We start from the raw sequence: 26,291 nt of genomic DNA on the forward strand, positions 1-26,291 counted from the left end.
TCATCATATGCTTTTCCATTTAGTTTATGTACCTATAAAACTACCATGTTTTATTGCCCAGTCTTTACCATCTTTGTTATAGCCAGAATGAGGGGAGCTTGACCAGCAGTGTTTAAAATGCTGTTTTACTCTAATCTTATCCAGCACACCACTCTGAACCATAAGATTTAGCTATGATGCCGTAGAGACTAGCAATTGATCCCACATGCATTACTGATCTTTATACCTTTAAACTTGGGTCAAAATGCATGCTTGGCTGTTACTGTTAATCAAATAAGAGCATTGGCTTTCATTCTGCCAGGTTCAATGTAAGTCAACAAAACTGAAGTTAAGATGAAAGTTTATCAAAATGAAGGTGAGATGATACTCCAGGACCTGTTGACTGCAAGGGACAAAGATAAATTTCTCCATCCTGGTTTTCAACTTTATGCCACATTGTGAAGGATTTTAGGGTTTTTATCCAGATGGACCACACACGCACACCAGACAAGCAATGGCCCCAGTGCGAGACTGAAGACTGCTATATAGTCTGACATCATCCGTCATCAATCCGCCAGCTCTCAGCTAGTGCACAGATGTAACACAATGGTAGTTATGCAAGCTGTGATGAAGTGTACCAGGGGAGGAGAGGGCAGATTGGTGCTGAGATAGGGAGAAGGGAGTGTGACCGAGCCTCTTCAGGAGACCTTCCATGACATCAAACACCAGTTAGGTAGCAATTTGCAGAGTCATTCTGAACTGCCAGCAGCAGACCATAAGATATATGTGGGCTAAATCAGGGAATGCTACATTCCTTCTGACCAATCATTGTAACAAAGCTTAAGTAAGGGACATCTTTCATGCTTTTCAGAACCACTGGTCAGGCCACTTGTTGTATTAATTGGTGGAGCATGCAGAATAAAGCGGTGTCTTACAACCTGTAAAAGATCTGAATTAAAATACTTTAATGATATTCAACTTGGCACTAACTTTCAGCCAGGCTGAATCAGAATCAGGTTTAATATCACTGGCAAATGTCATGAAATTTGTTGTAATATTAAAGCTGCTAGTTAATAGTTAATAGGGGCAGCACAGTAGTGTAGTGGTTAGCACCAACACTTTAGAGTACAGGTGACCAGAGTTCAATACTGGCCACTGTCTGTAAGGAGTTTGTATGTTCTCCCCGTGACCATCTGTGTTTCCTCCAGGTGCTCCACTTTCCTCCCACAGTCCAACGATGCACCAGTTGGTAGGTTAATTGGCCATTCTAAATTGTCCTGTGATTAGGCCAGCGTGGTGTGGCTCAAAGGGCAAACTCCACGCTGTATCTCAATAAATAAATAATAGTTAAGGAACAAAATTAGTGGGATTGTGTCAGCTTCTAACTGCATACCACTTTTTAACACCCCACTTCCCAGCATGAATCTGCTTGGAAAACAGTTACAATAGACTGCATAAGTCCATTTTAGATTTAAAACCAATTATTGCCGTATAAAATTAAATTTTATTCAATATCAGTCTTCCGAAATACAGGAAAAAAGATAATTTAGGACCAGTTGTGTGAGAGATGATGGAGAGTTACACATTAAGTTATGAAATGCTTTAAATGATTATCAAATATTTATTTTTAATGTTCCAAATTTCATTGCAATCACAATATTTTAACATATATCATGGGATTATTGAATATTTTCTAATTAATTAGAAGTGCATATACACATTGTCTAATTATTGGCCTCTAACTTGAGGGTTCAAGTGTGTATGAATATTGAGTGAAAGATACTGCCGGAGGGTAAATGAGCTGAAAGGTCAAACACAACTGTTGAAGGAGCACTGTTGTGAAATTCTGTGTGTGGGATTCTGGGTGAAAGGGACTGCATGAAAGAGCTTTTGGTACATTGGCCTTTATAAATCAAAGTATTGAGTATAAGAGTTGGAATGTTATGGTGAGGTTGTATAAGGCATTGGTGAGGCCGAATTTGGAGTATTGTGTGCAGTTTTGGTCACCGAATTACAGGAAGGATATTAATAAGGTTGAAAGAGTGCAGAGAAGGTTTACAAGGATGTTGCCGGGACTTGAGGAACTGAGTTACTGAGAAAGGATGAATAGGTTAGGACTTTATTCCCTGGAGCGTAGAAGAATGAGGGGAGATTTGATAGAGGTATTTAAAATTATGATGGGTATAGATAGAATGAATGCAAGCAGGCTTTTTCCACTGAGGTTAGGGAAGAAAAAAAAAACAGAGGACATGGGTTAAGGGTGAAGGGGGAAAAGTTTAAAGGGAGTATTAGATAGATAGATAGATAGATACTTTATTCATCCCCATGGGGAAATTCAACTTTTTTCCAATGTCCCATACACTTGTTGTAGCAAAACTAATTACATACAATACTTAACTCAGTAAAAAATATGATATACATCTAAATCACTATCTCAAAAAGCATTAATAATAGCTTTTAAAAAGTTCTTAAGTCCTGGCGGTAGAATTGTAAAGCCTAATGGCATTGGGGAGTATTGACCTCTTCATCCTGTCTGAGGAGCATTGCATCGATAGTAACCTGTCGCTGAAACTGCTTCTCTGTCTCTGGATGGTGCTATGTAGAGGATGTTCAGAGTTATCCATAATTGACCGTAGCCTACTCAGCACCCTTCGCTCAGCTACCGATGTTAAACTCTCCAGTACTTTGCCCACGACAGAGCCCGCCTTCCTTACCAGCTTATTAAGACGTGAGGCGTCCCTCTTCTTAATGCTTCCTCCCCAACACGCCACCACAAAGAAGAGGGCGCTCTCCACAACTGACCTATAGAACATCTTCAGCATCTCACTACAGACATTGAATGACGCCAACACACACTTCTTCACACACAGAGTGATAGGAGTGTGGAATGAGCTGCCAGATGAAGTGGTAAATACAGGCTCACTTTTAATATTTAAGAAAAACTTGGACAGGTACATGGATGAGAGGTGTATGGAGGGATATGGTCCAGGTGCAGGTCAGTGGGACTAGGCAGAAAAATGTTTCGGCACAGCCAAGTAGGGCCAAAAGGCCTATTTCTGTGCTGTAATGTTCTATGGTTCTGTGGTTCTATACCAGGGGTGTCAAACTCATTTTAGGTCACGGGCCGGATTAAGCAAAATGCAGCTTCATGTGGGCCGGATCAGTCGGACGCGTGCGAACGCAGCTTTCGTTGCCTCCGTTTTTTCAGCCTGCTCTCATGTGTCTCAGTCTCTGCTGTAACTACAAAATGTTTCACTTTACAAATTCCGTTTCTTATGAAGAAGACTGCCGAGCAAGACTGCCGAATAAACACTAAAAACCCTGAAAACCTGGTACCTGAATAAACTCAGCATTAGCCATATCATACGCCATAGGCACTTCGATTACTGGGGCCAGCTTTAATAGTAATTAGATATTATCTCGCGGGCCAAAGATAATTCCAACGTGGGCCGGATTTGGCCCGCGGGCCTTGAGTTTGACATATATGTTCTATACGATCTGGTTGCATGATTCTGAACGCACAATTTGCTTTGGAAAATATGAGTTGGAAAATTCCGGGAACAGTTATTTTTTGCTGGATTGAATTTCTGGAATGGAATTGCAGGATTCTTGGTCTGAGATTATGGATAAGAAATCCTGTATCCATAGTTCTACTTGAAAAAAAAACTCCTGGGCAATAGGTGCAAGACTTGAGATGAGAAAAAAACTGAGCTAGATTTCAACTGTAATATTCTGAATACGGGAAATGGTGAATTTTGGGTGTGAGATTCTGATTCCAGGATGCCCTTTGCAGGACGTCAGTTGTAAGATTTGGGTTGAAAGCTTTAGACTGAAAAGCTGGGTTGTAGGATTCATACTGCTGATTTCAAGTTGCACCATCTTGGTTGCAGCTACTGAGGGAAAGATTACTATTGCCAAGAGCCACTGGTGGTGAACGCTAGAGAGAGGACCTGGTGTGGTGTATCTAGACTGACATGATGCTTCACTGGTGTAGGATGCTAAATGCAGGACTGTGGTTGCATGTTTCCTAGTGTGAGTTTAGTGGTAAAAGGTACTGGGTGATCTGTGGTGAATTTGCGACTCAGCTCAAAGTATTTTTGGTGGGAAAAACTGGGAGAAGGATGCTCAAGGCACAGTTCTGTGTGCAGGGATTCTGGGTTCATCCCGGACATTGTATTTGGATTACAGGATTCCAGATGTAGGATTCTGAGTGTACAAGACTGGCAAAAGAATGCTGACTGCTGACTAGTGGGTCCTGGAACTGACAGCAGGAATGTAAGTCCAGGGATCTGAAATCTTGTGCAAAGATTAGGTTACAGAATCCTGGTAGAGGATTCAAAGTTGAGTTCATTGTCATATGCACAAGTACATGCATGCATAACTGCAGCATAAGCAGCACTCAGAAGAAAAAGCATAAATTTAATCTAAGTTTTACATTTTTTTTACAAGAAAGCAAAATTAGAAGAAGAATACACTATTTTTAGTGCAAAATAGCCAAAGGGGTCAGAGTGTTGCTAAATTGTAGTGAATTATGTTTGCTGACTGGTTCAAGAACCAAATGGTTGAAGGAAGTTACTGTTCTTCAGTCTGTTGGTCTGGCACTTCAGGCTTCTGTACGTCCTGCCCGATGCTAGCATAGCCTGGGTTGGTTCAGGATGCAGGGTTTTGCAGGCAGGATTCTAAGAGTAGGCTATTGAGCACTAAGATTCTGTTTGGATGATTTAGGGTGCAAGTTTTGTAAATGCCAGACTTCTATAAGTGCAGCACTTGCAATGAAGAATTCCAAGTGCAGGCTAATTAATGTGAAGCTCACAATGCAATGTTGGGATTCCAGGATTCCGGTTACAGAATTAAGTACTTTGGGATAAGTACAGGTCAATCACAGTTGTAAAACTTAAGTATTCTGAGTGGGGAATTTTAAGAACAAGCTTTTGTAAACAAGATCAGGAGTAAAAGATTCTGATACAAGGATCTGGATGCAGAATTCATGTTGTCAGAAACTTGGAGCTGTAATGGAGGTGAGATACTGAGCGGCTCAGTGGCCACTTTCTAGCTACACCTATACAGCTGCACATTAATGCAAATATCTAATCAGCCAATCATGCGGCAGCAGCTCATGCCTACGTGGTCAGGAGGTTCAGTCATTGTTCAGACCAAACATCAGAATGAGGAAGAAATGAGATCTAAGTGACTGACTGTGGACTTACTCTTGGTGCCAGACAGCGTGGTTTGAGTATCTCAGAAACCGCTGATCTCTTCGGACATTCACACTCAGCAGTCTCTAGACTTTACAGAGGATAATGTGAAAAACAAAAAAATGTACACTGAGTGGCAATTTTGTGGGAGAAATTGCCTTGTTGATGAGAGAACTCAGAAGAGAATGGCCAGACTGCTTCAAGCTAACAGGAAGGCGAGAGTAACTCAGATAACCACACATTACAACAGAGGGGTATAGAAGAGCATCTCTGAACACACACCACATCAAAACTTGAAGTGGATAGGCTACAATAGTAGAAGATCACAAACACACACTCAGTGGCCACTTTATAGGGTACAGGAGGTGTCTAATAAAGTGGCCACTAAAGTATATTTGCCAGAGGATTCCAGCTTCAACAACCAAGTTGCAAGGTTTAGTCTGAAGTATTCTGAGTGCCAAGTCTAGGATCAGGATTCTGAAAGCAATATTCCAGGTTACAATATTTGAGGTACAGGATACAACAAGCAGAATTTTATTTAAATGATTCAGGTACGGAATTTGTGTTGCAGGATTTTGAATGCAGTGTTCTGAATGGATGTATCCGGAAGCAGGTTCAGGTTGCAGAAAGCATTAGAGAATTCTGGGTGTCAGAGTATGGTATGAAATTTGTATTGCAGAATCAAGACTGCAGTTTAGTGCCTGGAGTATTCTAGCTGCAGGATGCTGGATCTGGGACTGAAATGCTCAGATTCAGGTTGCTCAATCTGGTTGTATGATCTATGAGGTAGAGCTCCTTATAGGAGGATTCAATATACAATATTCTGAATGACAGATTTACATTTCAAGATGCTGGGTTCAGGAATTTGGGCTGCAGGATTCAGATCACAGAAACTTGGGCGCAGGATTTTTTTTTGTAGAATCTGCCTTCAGGTTTCTGGGTGATAGATTGCGAACGACGTGCTTGGGTTGTTGAATTCCGTTTGCACAATTCACACGGGGAGATTCTGAGTGTCGGATTCTTGATGTGGTTTGGTTTGTAGTTTTCTTGTAGGATTCTGGATGCTTGATTTTGTTTGTTGGATTCTGGGCACTAAGTTCTTGGCCCAGGATTGCTGGAGTTAGGTATGAAGGAGGTTTTTTAAATTTTATTTTATAGAGATATAAAGCAGAGTTGGCTCTTCTGGTTCTTTGAGCCATACCGCCCAGCAACCCCCAATTTAACCCTAGCCTAACCATGGGACAATTAACCTACCAATCACTACACCTTCGGACAGTGGGAGGAAACTGGAGCACCCGGAGCCACAGGGAGAACGTACAAACTCCTTCCAGACTCCTTACGGTGGGAATTGAACTCAGATCACTGGTACTGTAAAGCATTGTTCTATCCATCATGCTACTGTGCCAGACTCCCATAATCTGAATCAAATATTCATTATGCAATCCAGTGTGCATGAACGATGATGCAGAATCTGGGTAAAGAATCTAATTGCAAGATTCTTTTTGCGATTTCTTGAAGCAGAATTTGATGTAATAAAAAATCATAATACAGATATCTTGTTGAGGCATTCTGGGTGTGGTCTGCGTATCAGGTTTCTGGGTGATAGATTAGGGCTGCTTTATTTCAGGTGCAGATTTCAGCTTGCAGGATTCAGGGTGCACAATACTGGGCTCTAGATTTAGGTGCAGAATTTGGGCTGTGGAACTTGGGTGCAAAGTTAAGATCACAGGATTCTGTCCAATCATTTCTGGGTGGTAGTGTTATAAAAGCATGTTTGTGATCACTGAATTCAAGATATCTGATGTACAGTTTTCTTATTGGAGTATTTGGGGAATAGGATTCTGCGTACAAGATTCCAGCTGCATAGTTCTGAATAATGAACTGAGATTTCTGCAGGAAGGCCTTGTAGATACTTTTCTCATCAACAATAACAATGGATCTGTGGTTATGTTTCACTGTTGAGTACATTATGGTAATAAAATTCAGCATTGTTTTTCTGTAAGCAGTAATTACAATTTATTACTTTGTAATGATGACAAGCATTTGTATTCTACTTCAGGGAAAAAGCCCAATCTCACTGGCCAATTGCATCATTCACCATCATCACACCCCAGATTTCTCATATAATCATCAGGCTCAGGGAGTACTTGATCGAAGGACAGACGACTGAGGTCGTGAGCTGTTAATATAAGATATGGCTGGGATTGTGAGATGCGAGGGATGGTGAGATTTTAGAATGCTGGGGCTGTTAGAATCTAGCATGGGGGATCATTGAGTTTTGGGATGCTGGCCCAGTGTCACAGCATGCTGGGGTTGGAGACTCTGGAACTGAGTGATGCTGGGACAGTGGGAGGCTGGCACAACAGGATGCTGGAGTTGGTTACATTGGGGTAAGTGGGTCAAGAGGATTGCATGTTCACTGTAAATAAGTACTCGATTCTGAGTGAACAAATGTGATATATTTATGATTGAAGAGCTTACCTATACTCATTGGATGAGGTTGCCCAGGCTATCAACACCACTGGAGTCATCCTCCATGCAGAAACAGGTTATTCTCATGTTAAATGGGATGTATATTCTTGGCAGTCTGCTGTCCTATTTTACACAAGAAATTGTTAAAATTACATACTTTAAATTTTCAAATACCTACCTTACAACTTCTTTAGAAAGACTGGATGGGCTGTCCTCTAAAGAAACTTGTCATCATACACTTAAGAATTTGAGACTATCCTGAAAGTGGAAAGTTGTTAAGCTTTTCTCATAAATGTGTTTAAACCACATGAACGAAATGTGCTGAGTTGCAGCTTATCCTTTAAAGTTTTCCACATTATACCCACTGTGTTTTGATGACACTTAGATTTTGCTTAATGTTTTGAAATATCCCTTAATGTTTTAAGATATCCCTAGATCTGGTGATTGGCAGATGTCCTGCAATCAAGTACTCCCTGAGCCTGATCATTATATGAGAAATCTGGGATGTAATGATAGTGAATGATGCAGTTGGCCAGTGAGAAAGGGCTTTTTCCCCTTTTGTGGAACACAAGTGCTTGTCATCATTACAGAGTAATAAATTATAATTACTGCTTACAGCAAAACAATACTTAATTTTCATTACTTTAAAGTGCTCAACGGTGAAGCATAATTCCAGATCAATTGTCACTTTTGATGAAAAAGCTAAGCACGAAGACTTCCTGCAGAAAACTATACAGAATATGGGATACTGAAGGAAAATAGCAAAGCTTGCCCTTTCCTGTGGGATGTTCATAGAATGCAGAACAGCTCTCAAAGGGTTAACTTCCAAACTGTCTGCTGTTCCTTGTTGTTGTACGGGGCATACTCTAGACGCCTTGCCATGCTGTTCTAAATCTCTGCACTTGATGCCATTAAAGACAATCTGGCAGCGAGCAATCAGATTGTAGGCTGATTTTATGAAGCCTGTAATTTGTTTTGTTAACACCAGCCATCTATTAGTATCATCTACATCTTAAATGCTGTAGTTAAGATTTTAATCAGGGCAGTATGCTGTGAAAGATATATGATGAGTTTTTTTTTCTTGCTGATACTAGTTATTAAAACCATTTACTGTTTAGACTCTTTACTATGAGCATAGTTGATTGGGATGGGAAGGAGTGTTATTTATTGGAATATTATTTTTAACCTCTGGTAGTTAATTGGTATTTCCAACAGACCTAGATAGCAATAGAAACTTGAATGGGTCAATAATATCCCTGCTAGGCTGGAGTTACTACTAGAAGAAAGAAGACTCCATGAATCAAGAATCAATCCATTTAAAAACACCTTTTAACACAATATATTTCTATCAGAATGCTAATAGCTTCAACTTTTACCTGAATACAGCTTTTTTAATGATAATAACTGTAATGGAAGAAGCATGTTACAGTTAATAATGTATATGTTAATAAAACAGGCTTAATTCAAATTGAAATACTAGTATACAGCATTTGTCCGCAACTAAGATATAGGACAATGTACATTAAATGTGTATTGATACTTGATCAATCTGCTCATAAAATTTAACATTGAGAGTGGTAGGAACCAACAACATCATTATCAAACACGAGGAAATCTGCAGATGCTGGAAATTCAAACAATACACACAAAATGCTGGTGGAACACAGCAGGCCAGACAGCATCTATAAGGAGAAGCACTGTCGATGTTTCGGGCCGAGACCCTTCGTCAGGACTAAGTCATCATTATCAAGGTCTTTTTGTAACAAAGAGTCACAAATCTTAACTTTTCTCTTGAACTTTTCATTCTTTAGATGTGTAGTAAATGGGTGTTTCACGCAGTGCAAACAATCAGATGAGCCACAAAAAGTCAGCTAAATAGTTGGTTAAAAATTTACCCGAATGGTTTTCACCTGGATTCATGAACAAAAGTTTAACCTGCACTCTTCCTAAAGGCTGCAGTGCTGAAGCATGGACTTAATGGCGACTCTAGCACAGCTCCAGAATAGGCTGTTGTGGAGTTCTGGAAACACCTGTCTTCTGTATTGTCGGCCACTCAGCCTAAAACTGTTTTTGCAGACTGTCCCAAACCTTGAGCGGCCCCATCACTCCAATGAGACACAGGACTATAACATTAATGGTAATCATAGCACACAGGAGAACGATAAGTTATGGGACATTCAGCGGTGCGACTAAAAATATACTAATAAAAAAAATTGAAACCAACAGTGTAGAAAACAACATTATCAGTTGAACAGTAAGTACCCTTTAAATCACATCTTTTCGATACTAGAACATAGAAGAGTACAGGCCCTTTGGTCCACAGTGTTTTGCCAAACCAATTAAATTAGTAATCAAATGACCAACTAAACCAATCTCTTCTGCCTACATAATGTCCATCTCCATCCATTTTCCACACATTCATGTGCCTATCTAAATATCTCTAGGAAGTACCTAATGTATCTGCCTCTCCCACCACCCCAAGCAGCACACTCCAGGTGCCCACATTCTCTGTGTGAAAAAACAAAACCCATCACACCTCCATTAATATTCTACGAGTGTCAGTCCTTAATATTTTTGTGAGGTTGTATCAGTAGGAGCAGAGTACTAACTGACACTTTGTCATGGCGGAGAGGCTTGTGAGCTCTTGAGATCCCGAGAGCAATGTTGTCTGGAGCTTAGCTCCTGGAACAGTCACCCATGACAGTAGGTCAAGAAGAAGGTTCCAGATAAAGAGCGATCCAACCAAAACCTTAATGTTGAAGCTGGTGGAAGATGATGGCGGAGGAAAACTGCAGCAGCAAATGGGCCCAAGACATTTTGCATCCATACTACTGGATTCTGATAATATTCTGTCAAGAACCATGTGTTGGCTGCTCTTGTATTAGCCTCTTCATGTTAAACAAAGTCACATACAGGCATTCTCCATTAGGAGAACATCATACTTTACTCGACTGATCGCACTACTACTAACTGACATCATTAAACGCACGTCAGATACTGGGCAAATGTTAGGTGAGTTGCACTTGAACATGTCTAGGCCAATTTCTCAGTAGTTTCAAATCGGTCAGGAAATTAACACTAGCATGATCCAACAAGTGCAAAAGGCTTTCACATGTGAAATATGCCTACGGATCATGTGCAAGCAGGTCCTGGTTCTAGGCAATTAGCCTTGGTTATGAGAAACTCTTGGCAGAGCTATTTATCAGAATGCAGGCAAGTAACGTTGCTTTGACAGAATTCCAGCAAGGTGATTTGGCAAGCACTCCTTGTTTCACAGTTAGAAACATTTGTTGCACCGTCTGTTACACCAGGTAGGATCAGTGAAGCCTGAACCATTCTCAGACGTACATATGGAGTTAGCATTAATGACTTTATTGAATATTAAATATCGCATTCACACAGGACGTCTCATGCCAAAGAAGAAGTGAATAGACCCATACCTGTCTGCCTGTAGGGAATTATGTTCAATATTATTCTGCATATGGTGGTCCCATAAAATTAAACAACACACCCATTGTTGGCATCATAAAACAAAATTTAAACAACTGCGCATAAAAGCAACCTGATGTGGGAAGGCTGAGTTAATTTTGTTTGCTGTCCCAAGCAACAATACATATTGCATATATGTACTTAGTAGAATGGACCTTGAAGGAGGAAACTCACACTAAAGCTGCTTCTTCATGATTTCCTGGTATTGAGGACAATAGAGTTTATGAAGGGTGCAAGTTGAAGGTTAGATTGTGGGGTAGGTGTGGAAGGCAATACAAGGAGAAGAAGAACTTGGAGATGCAGGTGAGGAGCTGAAAAGACAATTCTTGTGAATAGGAGTGGATATTCTGCAGTGGCTGGTAGGAGCAAACCATAACTCTGAAAGTGCGGTGTAGCCTTCATTCTGAAAAAAGATGGTTTCAACCAACTGCCCAGCAGCTGTCCAAGGAAAGCTAATGACAACTCAAGCCTCTCTCCTTTGGTTAAAGCCTACTTCAATGTGCATCGCTCCACTTTTTTACTGCCTAGTTTGTGAGATGCAATTTTACATTGCCGTCTCCCAGCACGACAGTGGATTCTACAATATACACAAGGAGCCCCATTTCCCGATGACGAATGGTAAAAATGTCAAGACGCACCTCTACTATCAGAAGGCTTCCTTGTGAAGTCATTAGATGTAGCCTTAGTGAACTCAGTCATAGTTTTGAAATGGTGAACATTTGCACAATTAAAAAGTCAGGACAGGTTATTTTAGACAATAATCCAAAAATGGAAACTTTAATCTTAAGTAATTATATTATAATGATTCAGTACAAACATTTCTTGTTCATGAAGACCTTGAAGTAGTTTTGAAGAGTCCTGATGTCTACACGGGTACTGGGTGCATAACTCTGCACTTAATCAAGCCCGGCCACTCAGTAGATACCTCAGCTACCTAACTGATGCTGGGCTTCTACAAATACATGGACACACAATAGCTTAAAATCATTTGAGTTCTGCAGGTTACCAAAGGTGATAAATACTCTCTTCATTTCTATGGGGAAAACAAATTTTAAGTCCAGGCCATTGTACAGCGATGAAACCTTCGATAGATTTGCAAAGCCAAGCATTAACTAAGCAAACAATTTGCAGAGCATCTGCGATCTGTCCACATTGACAACCTGTGCAACAGGAGTGAAAGGTTAGCACTGCACTATTGCATCTTGGGGCATTCCGGATTTCAGAGTTCAATTCCAGTGTTTTTCTGTAAAGAGTTTCTCTCCCCCCCCCCCCCCCCCCCGTGGAATGTGTGGGTTTTCTCTGGGTGCTCCAGTTTCCTCCCACAGTCCAAAGGCATACTGGGTAGATTAATTAGTCATTGTAGTTTGTCCCATCATTGGCTTAGGGTTTATGGAATTGTGGGGTCGCTGGGATAGTGGAACTCAAGGGGCCAGATGTGCCAACTCCCTGTTGTGCCGCTAAATAAATAAATCTTGAGCTTCCGGTTGTATGTCACTTCAGCTCTGTTCTCACTACCACTCTGACCTGCCTGTCCTTGGCCTTCCCCATTGCTACAGAGAGGCCATATTCAAACTGGAAGGAAAAATACCTCATATTCTGCTTGGGTAGCTTATAACCCAATTGAATCAACATTAAATTCTCCAATTTCAGCTAAACTCCACTTCCAGAGTTCTTCTTTCGCATACACTCACTTGTCCACCTAGTCTTCTTCTCCTATTGTTCACCTCTCCTGTTCCTTCCTTCCCTTCCACTTGGTTAAATCGGTCTATCCCATCTGGCTCCGCCTGACACCTATCAGCTTCTGTCTGACCCACCCTCCCTACATTTAGTAGGGTAGGGATCATTAGTGTATGATCCCATCTATTAATTCACTCCCTTTCTAGTTTCTCCAATCACCTACCAACCTCTATTCTTCTCCACTCCCTCTACCACATATACTGCAATATATATCGGCAATGCTTCCTGTTCCACCTCAATCCTGAAGCAGGGTCTCTACCTGAAACATATTCTACCTTTTGTTCCCACACATGTTGTTTGAACCATTGAGTTCTTCCATTGCTCTACTTTTCTAGAACCTTAAACAAGGGTTATTTTAGATAATTAGCATTGTTTAATACATTCACAATGAAAACACAATGGAGAAGAAATTTTTATTTGGTCTAATGGGCTTCTTACTCAAGCCCCTATCCAGAAATTTAGGCTGGCATCTCAGTCCGGTACCGAGGGAGTGCTACTCTGTTGCAGATGCCAATTTGCAGACTGAGCTCTGTCATATGGATGTAAATGATCCTCCATAGACCTGTTTTGGAGAAGAGTAGGGGAATAGTTTTAATATCCTGGCAAGTATTTATCCATCAATCAGCATCTGTCTAAATAGATTATCTGTTAATGGCAGCTTGCTGCGTTCAAATTGGTTGCAACATTTCAACATTTCAGCAGTGAATGGATTTCAGAAGTATTTCAATGGCTGTAAAGTGCTTACCTGCAGTCATACGTGGTGCTAATAGTCTTTCCTTTTGGATCATGTTATCTCTCTGTTCATTTAGTACTGTGTATATCAGAAATGAATCTGAATGGATACACACCATCAGATTCTGAATCATCTGTTTATCGCACATACAATGAAACAGACAGTGAAAGGTGTTGCTTACATTAACCACCAACACAACTTAGCAACGTGATGGGGGGATATCCGCAAGTGCCACCACACATTCCAATGACATCATAGCGTACCCACCACGCTCGGCAGAACAACACAGAACTCAAAAAAGAGCACTACACGTGACAAAGCAACCACAACAAAACAACAACAGCACAACAAACCCCTTTCCTCCCTTCCACACACACCCACAGTCCTCAAACCCCAGGATGGGCTGTCCTTGGCCTCCGGCAGATTCAAGGATTCGCAGACTTCATGACTTCCGATTGACCTTAGGCTTCAGTGTTTGGTATCGACACCAGGACTCATAAATGATGTTGAATGAGGACCCTGGATGAGGATGAACTAGGTCTCTGAAGTTCTATTCAGGCTTCTTCCCAAAGTGTTTGTTTGCAATATGTGTGGATGCCAAATGGAGACAACGGATTCAAGTCCTGTTTAACTTCCATACATAATTGGACTGGAAAGTGTAATATTTTTCCTCACCAAAAGATGTCCTGGGATACTCTGCGAATTATATCATTTATACTTCTAATTGCTATTCTGAAACTTTCTCACTGGAAAGCTAGTGAGAGTTCTGAATAGTCATACACCATCCCAACATGGAAATGTTTCACATTTCCTCCACTGTCATTGGGTCTAAGTGGTGAAATTCTCTCTCTTGCAATGCTGTTGGAGCTCTTTTATCAGAAAGACTGCCATAGCTCTAGGAAAAGAGGAATGGACAATAAATGCTGACCTTGCCAGGGAGTACCAATTCCCATGGAACAACAGTAACAAGAGTACTGTTACCATGGAACAGGAGTACCAATTCCCATGGAACTGTGCATGCTAAATAATGGAGATTTTATTGAAATACTGTAGATAAGGTTCCGAGAAGACATGTGACAGTAGATGCCTACAAGAATGTTTCTACTCACAGGGGTACTTCAACTAGAGGGGAGGGTTTCAAAAGAAATGATTCCACTTCAAACTGATTGAGAAGGAAATTCTTCTCTCAGTGAGTCATGGATCTCTTGAATAATCTACAACAGATAGCGATGAAGAATTGCTGAATATATTCAGGGCTGAAGTAGACAGACTTTCAGCCTGGAGTGGAGTTTGGATCACCAGGACTAGGAAGTAAATTTAAGCTGCGGTTGCTATCGGATCAACAATAATCTCTTTGAATTACTAAGCAAACTCAGGGGAAGTTAACCTCCTCCTGCTTGTAACTTTTATGACGGAAACTACAGTAAATTTCGAAAGAATGCTGGATATTCATTTGAAAAGGAAAGGAAAAATTGCAAGGGTGTGAGGAAGAACTAGGCCATGGGTCAAATGTTTTAACTCTTCAAAGCTAGCATTCGTACGTTGGGCTGAATAACCTCTTGAACAAAATATTCTGTAAAGCTATGAAATTAATACTTCCCTTTGTTCCTTAAACAATTAGAATTTTACTCAAAATTCCTATTGGAGCAGGTTGTATTGGAATCTGCATCCCCGTGGCCTTCTTTGTTGATATAAGAAGCCAGCCACATATTGTGGAAAACCGTAATAATGCTGACATACAACATGATGCATAATCTATTCTCATTTAAATGGACTATAATCAGAATGCCCCGCTGGGTCAATAGTGAAAATATGGTACCCACATCAAGAAATAATGCCTCTATCATTGAGGATACTCATCCACATGGGGATTTTGTCACTGATGTAGCCAGATGTAAATATTTGGCTTTTGTACAATGGAAGTCAAGCTGTCCTTGCGCATTTTCACATATGCATAAAATTCTAATTGATGAAGAACTAAAGTTCAGACAGTATATTTAAGGTACTATTTTTCATCGTTTCTGTTGATTAAGTTTGTTCATACTTAAACAAGTTTCAAAATGCTATGGATAGGTAAAAGCAATTGTGGGTTTTTATGATGGAAGTGTATTAGAAGTGTACACAATTAATTTTTTCCCTGGAATTTTAGATTTTTCAATGCTAAAATGTCACCTTTAGTTACACTTAAAATCTATAATTGTGCATGATAAATTATGCATTAAGTAGTCAATTATATAGTCATAAGGACAAAAACAGGCAAATATTGAATAAAAGATAGAGGTGCCATAATTTACAGAGGAAAAGCTAATGAGTTTGGCACTTTGCTGCTGGAAAGAATTTAAAGATGGTGATTTGAATCTTCCCTCAGTCTTCCATCAATAAAACAGAGACATGGTGAAGTTGAAAGCTGATCTGGGAGAGTCATGTTTTTATAATTGCTTTCTACCCTCAGGCACTAAAAATCCAGAGGGTCCACATTGCTGGTGTTAATGCTAGTGCTGGCCAAAAGACCCAGTCAAAACCTCGATACACCAATTAATTTGTTTATGGTTCTGATTCTTGCATTACGAACAATGGGAATGGTTTGGCTTCCTTTTAAATTGTATGACCTGATTAAAGATGACGGCAGCAGCAATATTATTTTATAATGCTAGGGAAATAGGGAATTATTTTGAAAAAAAGGGGTTTGTTTTCTTTGAGTATACTCAGCCTAAAGTGTACCATTTAGCTTTTTTGTTTAAAGCCAATGCATCGTACTTTTATTCTGGCAGCTAAAATTCTCCAGACAGCAAACAGATTTTCTTGCTTTTCTTAGATTTATTTTTTGATGCAGATTTCTTCCACCCTAACCCCCAAACACATTTTTAATGCCTAATTATAGATTCAACTGAAAAATCATCTCCTTTGTACTTTTCCATAGGTGGAACAAGCAATGGTAAATTTGATAAGTAAATTCAGATGGAAACCATTTTAAAGAGGCATTTCTTATAAAGATGAAGCTGCCACATACATCTCAAAAACATTTCAGGAAAGAAATTAACTTAGAAGAGAGGGTGCAATATATTTTAAAGGGGCTTGTCTCCTTACAAAATATTTTTGCAACAGGGGAAACAAATCATTCCAGTTCAGTTTTATGCAGAGTCTGAGAAGATTCTCTCAATTGTGAAATAAAAACATAAAATGCCGAAAATTGCCGACTGCTGCAATTATGAAGGAGGAACTATGAAGGTCAATAATCCATCATTATGTTTCAATGAAGAGTCATCGTACCTGAAACATTAACTCTGTTTTTTTTTCTTCTTTCTATTGGGAATGGTCACTGATCTAGAGTACATCTTTGAAATTATCCAAACAAACATTGGTTGTTATAAATACTTCACAGGAACTACAGCTAAAGTTGTGTTGACAATTTTGGAAATTGCCTGTGCATTTGAGCTTGACGTATTGTCAAGACACTGAACTCTCCTAAATTATATGTGTCAGTTGTATTTATAGGGCTGGACAATGTCAGCAGAAGGTAGGGGAGCAATGGCTTTGCGTCAAGGAATATAGTGGATAAAAATTTCCTGAAGAGGCTGAAGCTGTTATCATTGTTTTCTTGATTCCTTGCCAAAGTTCTTATAGAACAATACATTATTACTTCTCCCTGTCCTGTCAGTCTTCTACCACACATTCAAATCACAGCCCCCTGACAAGCCCCCAAAGAACATGCAATTTCATGGATCACCAGTGAGAAGCCCCCTCTATACAGCACCCAACCTCTGCCCTGCAAGAGAATGCCACCTAGTCAGCAGGGACTTAGCCTAATTGCAGCCTTCTTGGCGCAACTGAATGAAGTATGTCGTATTAGTTCAAGTAGGTTTCAACATGCACCATAGCCCATTTGATAGCAATGTTTTTCATGTTAGCACCAAAAGCTACTGGCCTAATGCTGGTAAATGCAATTAGTGTATTCAGAGTATTTCATAGACAGATTGGGCCAAAGGACCTCTTTCTGTGCAAAGTGATTCCATGTTTTTGTGACTTTATGGCAGATGCACATTTGGTGATCCTACATCATAAGCAAAATCACATCCCAGTTAGCTGCTCTGCTGATCCCTGTCCATGTTAATATTGCCTGTCACTTCCACATTCATAGAGTTTTGTTGTTGCGTGAATGCAATCGCTGAAGAAAATTACTGGTAGATACAAAGCAGCTTCTTTATTTGACAAAACAAGGTACAGAAGGCATCATATGGAGATGCTTTTGTTGGAAAGGTTTGCTGGCCCAAAGTGGAGCTCAATATTTTGTGAGCTAAATACAAAGGGCAATTCCATATTTACAAAATATAGACAATGCTTTCTTTTGAAACTACATACAAACTTCACACCTCCTGATTTGCATCCATACCACAGATGCCAACAGCATCTGGACTTGGATTCACAGCTTTCAGGAATGCATTGTTCCAAATTAATTCCACAATGCATTTTCAGGGAACAGAAGACTGGTAGCCAAAGCCATTTGCTAAATGTAAATGATCTAAACCCAAAAATCACTCTCACAGTTTCTTGAAACAGTTGAGGTTGTGGCATAGAATTGAGTGACATGCTGTGTCTGAAAGACATTGTTAATGGAATAGATGGAAGAACCAGTTACGGATCCAGTCAAATGGACTTCAGTTAATTTTATTTTTAAAATTAAAAACGCTGGCTGAATTAACATTAAAAAAAAGTTTTGGGGGAACTTGGGGCATCAGGCAGCATATAAAATAGATAAATTACATTTTGGGTCAAGGCCATTCATCTGGGCTGAGTGGAAAAGTTCTTCAATGTCAGCTGTCTAATGAAATATCTCAAATATCATATTTCATTTCCCTCCAGAGATGCTCCCTGACCCATTGAGATTTTCCAGCATTTTTTGTCTTTCTCCAGATTCCAGCATCTGGAGTCTTTTGTGTCAATATTTATTTCAATACATGGCTAAGGAGCTGGTACAGATGGGTGGGGTTTCAGATTCATGCACCATTGGGCTCTCTTCAGACCAGGAACGACTGTACAAGAAGGAAAGGTTGCACCAACACCAGCAGGCCACTAACGTTATAGAGTCAATACAACAACCCTTCAGCCCATCTAGTCCATGTCAAACTGTCTTGACCCATTGGCTCACACCTGAACCATAGTTCTCCACAAACCTCCTACCTATGTACTTATCCAAACTTCTTTTAAATATTACAATTGAGGCTGCATTCACCAGTTCTGCTGGCAGTTTGTCCTACACTCACACTCTGAGTGAAGAAGATCCCCCTAAGGTTCCCCTTTAATACTTCAGCATTTCTCCTTAAGCTCTGACCTCTAGTTCTTGTCTCATCCAACCTCAATGGAAATGCCAGCTTGCATTTTCCCTATCTATACCATTCATAATTTTGTATACCTCTGTCATTCTCCTACGCTCTAGGGAATAAAGTCCTAATCTATTTAACCTTTCCCTATAACTCAGGTCCTTGTACTCTTTCAATCATATTGATATCATTCCTGTGACTAGAACTGCATGCAATACTCTAAATTAAGCTTCACCAACATCTTATACAACTTCACCATAGCATCCCAACTCCTGTACTCAATACTTCGATTTATGAAGGCCAGTGAATGATCCTATTACCAGTGATGCCACTTCCAAGAAATTCCGGATCAGTTCTACCACGCTGCTCTGTGCCAAGTCCTACCTTGTGCAAGTCCTACCTTGGTTTATCTTCCCAAAGTGCGGCTCCTCGAATTTGTCTGCACTAAGTTCCATCTGCCATTTTTCAGCCCAATTTTCCAGCTGGTCCAGATCATGCAGCAAGCTTTAATAGCCTTCCTCGCTGTCCACCACACCCCCCGTCTTGGTGTCACCCACAAATTTGCTGATGCAGCTTACTACATTATCATCTAGATCATTGCTAAAGATGACAAACAACAACAGACCCAACAATGCTTGTCACAGTCCTCTAGCCTGAGAGGCAACCACCTACTCCACATTCTGGCTTCTCCCACAAAGTCAATGTTAAATCCAATTTACTACTTTAACCTGTATGCTGAGCAACCGAGCCTTCTGGATGAGCTCCTATACAAGACTTTGTCAAAAGCCTTGCTAAAGTCCATGTAGACAGCATCCACTGCCTTTTCTGCTAACCTTCTCAATAACCTCAATAAGTTTGGTTGGACGTCATCTACCACTCACAAAGTCATGTTGATCATCCCTAATCAAGCCTTGTCTATCCAAATATTTATATATCCTGCTCTTTAGAATACCTTCCAATCATGAGAAGCTAGATGGACTAAAGATAGATAAGTCTCCCGGTTCGGATGAAGTACATCCATGGGTTCTGAAGGAGGTGGCTTTGGAGATTGTGGAGGCATTGGAAATAATCTTCCAGGAATCAATAGACTCTGCCACGGTTCCGGAGGACTGAAAGGTTGCAAATGTAGTTCCATCGTTTAAGAAAGGGGGGAGGCAGCAAAAAGAAAATTACAGACCTATTAGTCTGACATCGGTAGTTGGAAAGTTATTGGAGTCGATCCTCAAGGATGAGGTTATGAATTACCTTGAGGTGCATGACAAAATAGGCCCAAGCCAGCATGGTTTCATGAAAGGAAGATCCTGCCTCACCAATCTATTGGAATTTTTTGAGGTAATCTCAAATAAGATTGACAAGGGAGAGGCTGTGGATGTTGTGTATTTGGATTTTCAGAAGGCCTTTGATAAGGTGCCGCATAAGAGGCTGCTTAATAAGATGAGGGCCCATGGAATTACAGGAAGGATATTGTAATGGGTGGAACATTGGCTGATAGGCAGAAAGCAAAGAGTGGGAATACAGGGATCCTATTCTGGTTGGTTGCCGGTAACTAGTGGTGTTCCGCCGGGGTTGGTGTTGGGGCCTTTTCTTTTTACACTGTATATCGATTATTTAGATTATGGATTAAATGGTTTGTGGCTAAGTTTGTGGATGACACCAAGACAGGTGGAGGAGCAAGAAGTGTTGAAGAAACGGAAAGGCTGCAGAGAGACTTGGTCAGTTTAGGAGAATGGGCAAAGAAATGGCAGATGAGATACAATGTTGAGAAATGTATGGTTGCACATTTTGGAAGAAGAAACAATCAGGCAGATTATTATTTAGATGGGGAGAAAATTCAAAAATCGGAAGTGCAAAGGGACTTGGGGGTCCTAGTGCACGACACCGTAAATATTAACCACCAGGTTGGATCGGTAGTAAGGAAAGCGAATGCTAGGTTGATAGATAGATAGATACTTTATTCATCCCCATGGGGAAATTCAACTTTTTTCCAATGTCCCATACACTTGTTGTAGCAAAACTAATTACATACAATACTTAACTCAGTAAAAAATATGATATGCATCTAAATCACTATCTCAAAAAACATTAATAATAGCTTTTAAAAAGTTCTTAAGTCCTGGCGGTAGAATTGTAAAGCCTAATGGCATTGGGGAGTATTGACCTCTTCATCCTGTCTGAGGAGCATTGCATCGATAGTAACCTGTCGCTGAAACTGCTTCTCTGTCTCTGGATGGTGCTATGTAGAGGATGTTCAGAGTTATCCATAATTGACCGTAGCCTACTCAGCGCCCTTCGCTCAGCTACCGATGTTAAACTCTCCAGTACTTTGCCCACGACAGAGCCCGCCTTCCTTACCAGCTTATTAAGATGTGAGGCGTCCCTCTTCTTAATGCTTCCTCCCCAACACGCCACCACAAAGAAGAGGGCGCTCTCCACAACTGACCTATAGAACATCTTCAGCATCTCACTACAGACATTGAATGACGCCAACCTTCTTAGGAAGTACAGTCGACTCTGTGCCTTCCTGCACAAGGCATCTGTGTTGGCAGTCCAGTCTAGCTTCTCGTCTAACTGTACTCCCAGATACTTGTAGGTCTTAACCTGCTCCACACATTCTCCATTAATGATCGCTGGCTCCATATGAGGCCTAGATTTCCTAAAGTCCACCACCATCTCCTTGGTCTTGGTGATATTGAGACGCAGGTAGTTTGAGTTGCACCATATCACAAAGTCCTGTATCAGTTTCCTATACTCCTCCTCCTGTCCATTCCTGACACACCCCACTAAGCGAACTTCTGCACATGGCAGGACTCCGAGTTGGCATTCATTTCAAGAGAAATAGTGTATAAGAGTAAGGAGGTGTTGATAAGGCTCTATGGGGCACTGATGAGACCCCATTTGGAATACTGTGTGCAGTTTTGGGCCCCCTACCTTAGAAAGGATGTGCTGATGTTGGAGAGAGTTCAGAGAAGATTCACTAGGATGATTCCTTGGAATGCAGGGACTAACATATGAGGAGCGTTTGTCAGCTCTTGGATTGTATTCATTAGAGTATAGAAGAATGAGAGGGGTTCTCATAGAAACATTTCGAATGCTGAAAGGGTTGGACAGAGTAGATGTGGAAAGGCTGTTTCCCTTGGTGGGTGAGTCCAGGACAAGAGGTCACAGTCTTAGAATTAGAGGGTACCCATTTAAAACAGAGATGAGGAGAATTTTTTTTAGCCAGAGGGTCGTGGATTTATGGAATTCGTTGCCACATACAGCTGTGGAGGCCCAATCATTGAGGGTTTTTAAGGAGGAGATTGACAGGTATCTAATTAGTCAGGGTATCTAGAGATATGGGAAAAAAGCCGGAAATTGGAACTAGACGGGAGAATAGTTTAGCTCATGGTGGAGTGGCAGAGCAGACTTGATGGGCTGAATGGCCTACTTCTGCTCCTTTGTCTTGTGATCTTGTGATTTGCCCATGACTGACTTCAGGCTCACTGGCTTATAATTTTCTGGCTTATTTTTGGAGCCGTACTTGAAAAGTGGAACAACCAAAGCCAAAATACCCTAAACCTGATAGCCTTGCCTTTTATTCCAACAGGAACATACAAACTCCATATTCTCAATATTTCACTTTTGAAGCCTCCCATTTATGAAACATCCCTTTTGCAGGGGGAAAAAAAGTTATCCCAACGCAGACCTGGAGGATCCTTTCTGAAGCCATTGAAATTGGTATTTTTTTCAAATTTAGAATCACAACCCAAGGACCAGTCCTATCCTTCTCCATAATAATCTTGAAACTAAGGGAATTGGGAATAATGAAATCATGGCCTTGCAGGAAAGTTTAAACTAAGGTGGCAGGGGTTTGGGAACTGGAGCAGCTGGTCAGCAAGTGGAGGGATTGAGGTTTAGGTAATGCTTAGTCCCAATAAGTCAGATAGGAAAGGGAGACAGGACCAGGAAAAGGAACACTGATGGGGCAAATTGGCTTTATTTCAATGCAAGGAATAACTTAAGTAAGTTGTGTTGTGACTGTGAACAACATCTCCAGAGAGACACTGAAGCTGGTGGATATAGATGTCTTTATTCAGCAAAACCAGAAGCAGGCATCAAGACTTGGAAGAAGAGGCCTCCTGAGCTGATATTACATGACATTTTTATATCCTAAAGATCAAAGGTAACAGCAGAATAATTCTATAATTGCAAAGTATCTACAGTGCTTCCTTTGAATGACATATAATTTTCACACACCACCATCTTCACATCAACATCCAGACACTCAAAATCAATGTTAATCCCTGCTGTTACTGCAGCTGCATTCATGAATATGCAGACACCTCAGGTGAATGGATGTTTCCTGGCTTGCAATCAACGCCATTCTGCAGTTCCAGGAAGACCATTGTTCAGAGCTGCATTTTAAACTCAATCTACAATCCACATTCAGGTCTGAGGACTGGTTGCTGTTGAAATTAATATTTGCTGTATACCCTAACTCCAGAATACGCCCTAACAAGATTAATGTTAAACCTGGATCAGTGCATGGAACTATGATGTTGTGGCCAATACAGAGATTTGGTTGAAAGAGGAGCAGAAGCAGCAGCTCAGCATTCACAAGTTTGATGTTTCAAGCATAAGAGAGGGGTAGGTGAAAGAGGAGCTGAGATGCATTACTGATCAGGGAGAATGTCATAGTGAGGACATACTGGAGGGCTCATCCACTGAGACAAAGTGGATAGAGCTCAGAAATAAGAAAGATGCTACCGATATAATGGGATTATACTATACTGTTGGTTTCATTATAGCTAGCCCGAGATAGAAGAACAGATACGTAGGCAGATTATGGAAAGATGTAAAAGCAACAAGGCTGTTATAGTGGGTGATCTTAATTTCTCCAAATAACTGATTTCCTTAGTGCAAAAGTTTTAGATGGAGCAGAATTTGTTAGACGCATCCAAGAAGCTTTCTTAAAACAGTTTGTAGATATTCCAGCCAAGGAGGGAAGGGATCATACTTGACAATGTATCAAGATGTAAATCAGGCCAGGTGATTGGAATTTCAGTGGAAGAGGATTTTGGGAGCAATCATCACAAACTCCTTAAGTTTAAGACAGTTATGAATAAGGATATGTCTGGACCTGGAGGGGGAGAATGCTTAACTGGGGAAAGCAAATTGCAACATTATTAGGCAGGAGCAAGGGTGAGTTAATTGGAAGCAGCTGTTATTGGCTAAGTTCACATCTGACATGAGAGAGTCATTTAAAGACTAGCTGAACAGAATTCAGAACCAGCATGTTGCAGTGAGGAAGACAAGGATGGCAAGGTTCGTGAACCTTGGATGATGGGAAATAGCATAAATTTAGTCAGAAAGAAAAATAATGGCAATATAAGGTTCAGGAACTGGAAATTAGACAGGACACTTAAGGAATATAAAGAAAGCAGGAAATAACTCAAAAAAGAATCAAAAAGTCGAAAGGGGGCGATGAAGTGTCCTTGCTGAGTGAGCAAAGCCTCCGTTGTTCAGGGTTGACCATGGATGTTGTATCCTAGTTGTCTAGATATGCAAGCCTAGACAGTATGATATGGAGAGCAAGCTGTTGCCCATGTAGCAAGCTCCTCCTCTCCATGCATCTGATGAACCGAAAGGAATGGCAGAGACTGATACAGTTTGGCACCAGCAGTTTCACAGGAGTTGCCAGTCAGCATTGAACTCATTGTAGGACTGCATTAGGGACTTCAGCTCCGGATTTTTCCCTCAGGGTTTACTCCTAAAGCCTTCTCCATGGGTGGGTATAGCCATAAGGAAATGGAGGTTTGAGATCAGTGTTTTCTTTCTCCTAGATGATCTGTCAACTACGGCTGATGAGCCCCATCTGCCTGACTGGTCTTCAGCTGTAGTAACCTGCATTTGCCCCTTCTTCTATCAGTAGAAACAGTTCTGCTGGGCATAGTAGCTAAGCCACACATGAAGGGCAGGTGCTGGCCTTAGATGTCAGAGGCTATTTGAGGCGCACGCCATTGGGAGCATTTAGTAAGTAGTAGCAGCTTGTCCCCATTACCACCCCCAGCTATAACAATCTTAAGGAACAGTGCAGATTTGGATAAAGGAAAATCCCAACTCATTTTATGCATACGTTAGCAGTAAAAAGGTAGTTAGGGAGGGCACAGGACTACTCAGGGAAGTTATGCCTGGAGCCAGAAGAAATGGATGAAATGCTACACGAATACTTTGCATCGGTATTTACCATTGAGAACATGGAGGATAGTGAGATCAATGTGGGATATGCTTATATTCTAGGGCATGTTGTTATTAAGAAGGAGGAGGTGTTGGGGATCTTGAAGATAACTGGGGTGGATATGTCCCCAGGGCCTGATGGAATCTATTCTAAGTTATTTGGAGAGGCAAGGAAGAAGGTTGCTGGGTCATGACTTTTTATTCTTTCTCGCCACAGGTGAGGTCCCAGATGACTGAAAAGTAGCCTATGTCGGTCCTTTGTTTAAAATAATCCATCAAATTATAACCTTCAATCAGTAGTGGGGAAGCTCCTGGATAAGACAGGCTTAGGATTTTCTCACATTTGGAAAAGAATGGGATGATTAGTGATAGTTAACATGGCGTTTTGTGGGGTCGTTCAAGTCCTACAAATTTTACTGGAGTTGTTTTCAGGAGGTGGGGGATATAACTGTGGGGGATGGAAGTGGATGCACAATGCATTTGACAAGGTCCTTCATGATAGGCTGCTCCATAAGATTAAGGTACATGGGGTTCACAGTGACTTGGTAGTTTGAATTCAAAATTGGATTGGCCATTGAAGCCAAAGGCTAGTTGTGGAGGATTTTTTCTCTGACTGAATGTTTGTAACTAGTGGTGTTCCACTGGGTTCAGTGCTGGGACTTGAGTTGTTTCTGACATGCATGAATGATTTGGTCAGATGAGATGCTGAGCAAGTTTGAAGATGACACAGAAATGAGTGGAGTTATGGATAGCGAAGGTTACCAAAGGAGACAGCAGGATATATGTAGTTCAGCTGGAGATATGACAGAATAATAGCAGATGGTGTTTAATCATGCTAAGTCTAAGATGTTGGATTTTGGAAGGTCAAATATAAGGTATTTCTACTCAACGTATTGAGGAAAGGATTTGGAAGCTTTGAAGGGGATGCAGAAAAGGTTCATCAGGATATTGCTTGAATTAGAGAGTAATAGCTATTAGGATAGGTTAAATAAACCTGGATTGTTTTCTCTGGAGGATCAGATGGGAAACCTGACAAATGTTTATAAAATTAAGAGGCATAGATGGCCAGAGTCTTTTTCGTAGGGTGGAAATTTTAAAGACTGGACAGGAAAAGGAGATGTGTGAGGCAAGTTATTTGTTCACAGAGTGGAA

General features: G+C 40.8%; 1 long non-coding RNA gene across 1 annotated transcript in view; it reads right to left on the reverse strand.

Moving 5' to 3' along the window:
• The window catches only part of LOC140715416 (uncharacterized), a 75,501-nt gene extending 67,789 nt beyond the window's left edge, over positions 1-7,712 (reverse strand). The window contains exon 1 of the long non-coding RNA XR_012096130.1: positions 7,656-7,712. This is a non-coding gene — a long non-coding RNA (uncharacterized lncRNA). The remainder of the gene's footprint in view (positions 1-7,655) is intronic.
• Positions 7,713-26,291: the final 18,579 nt, after the last annotated feature.

This window comes from Hemitrygon akajei, chromosome 23, assembly GCF_048418815.1.
Source record: "Hemitrygon akajei chromosome 23, sHemAka1.3, whole genome shotgun sequence".
NCBI lineage: Eukaryota > Metazoa > Chordata > Chondrichthyes > Myliobatiformes > Dasyatidae > Hemitrygon > Hemitrygon akajei.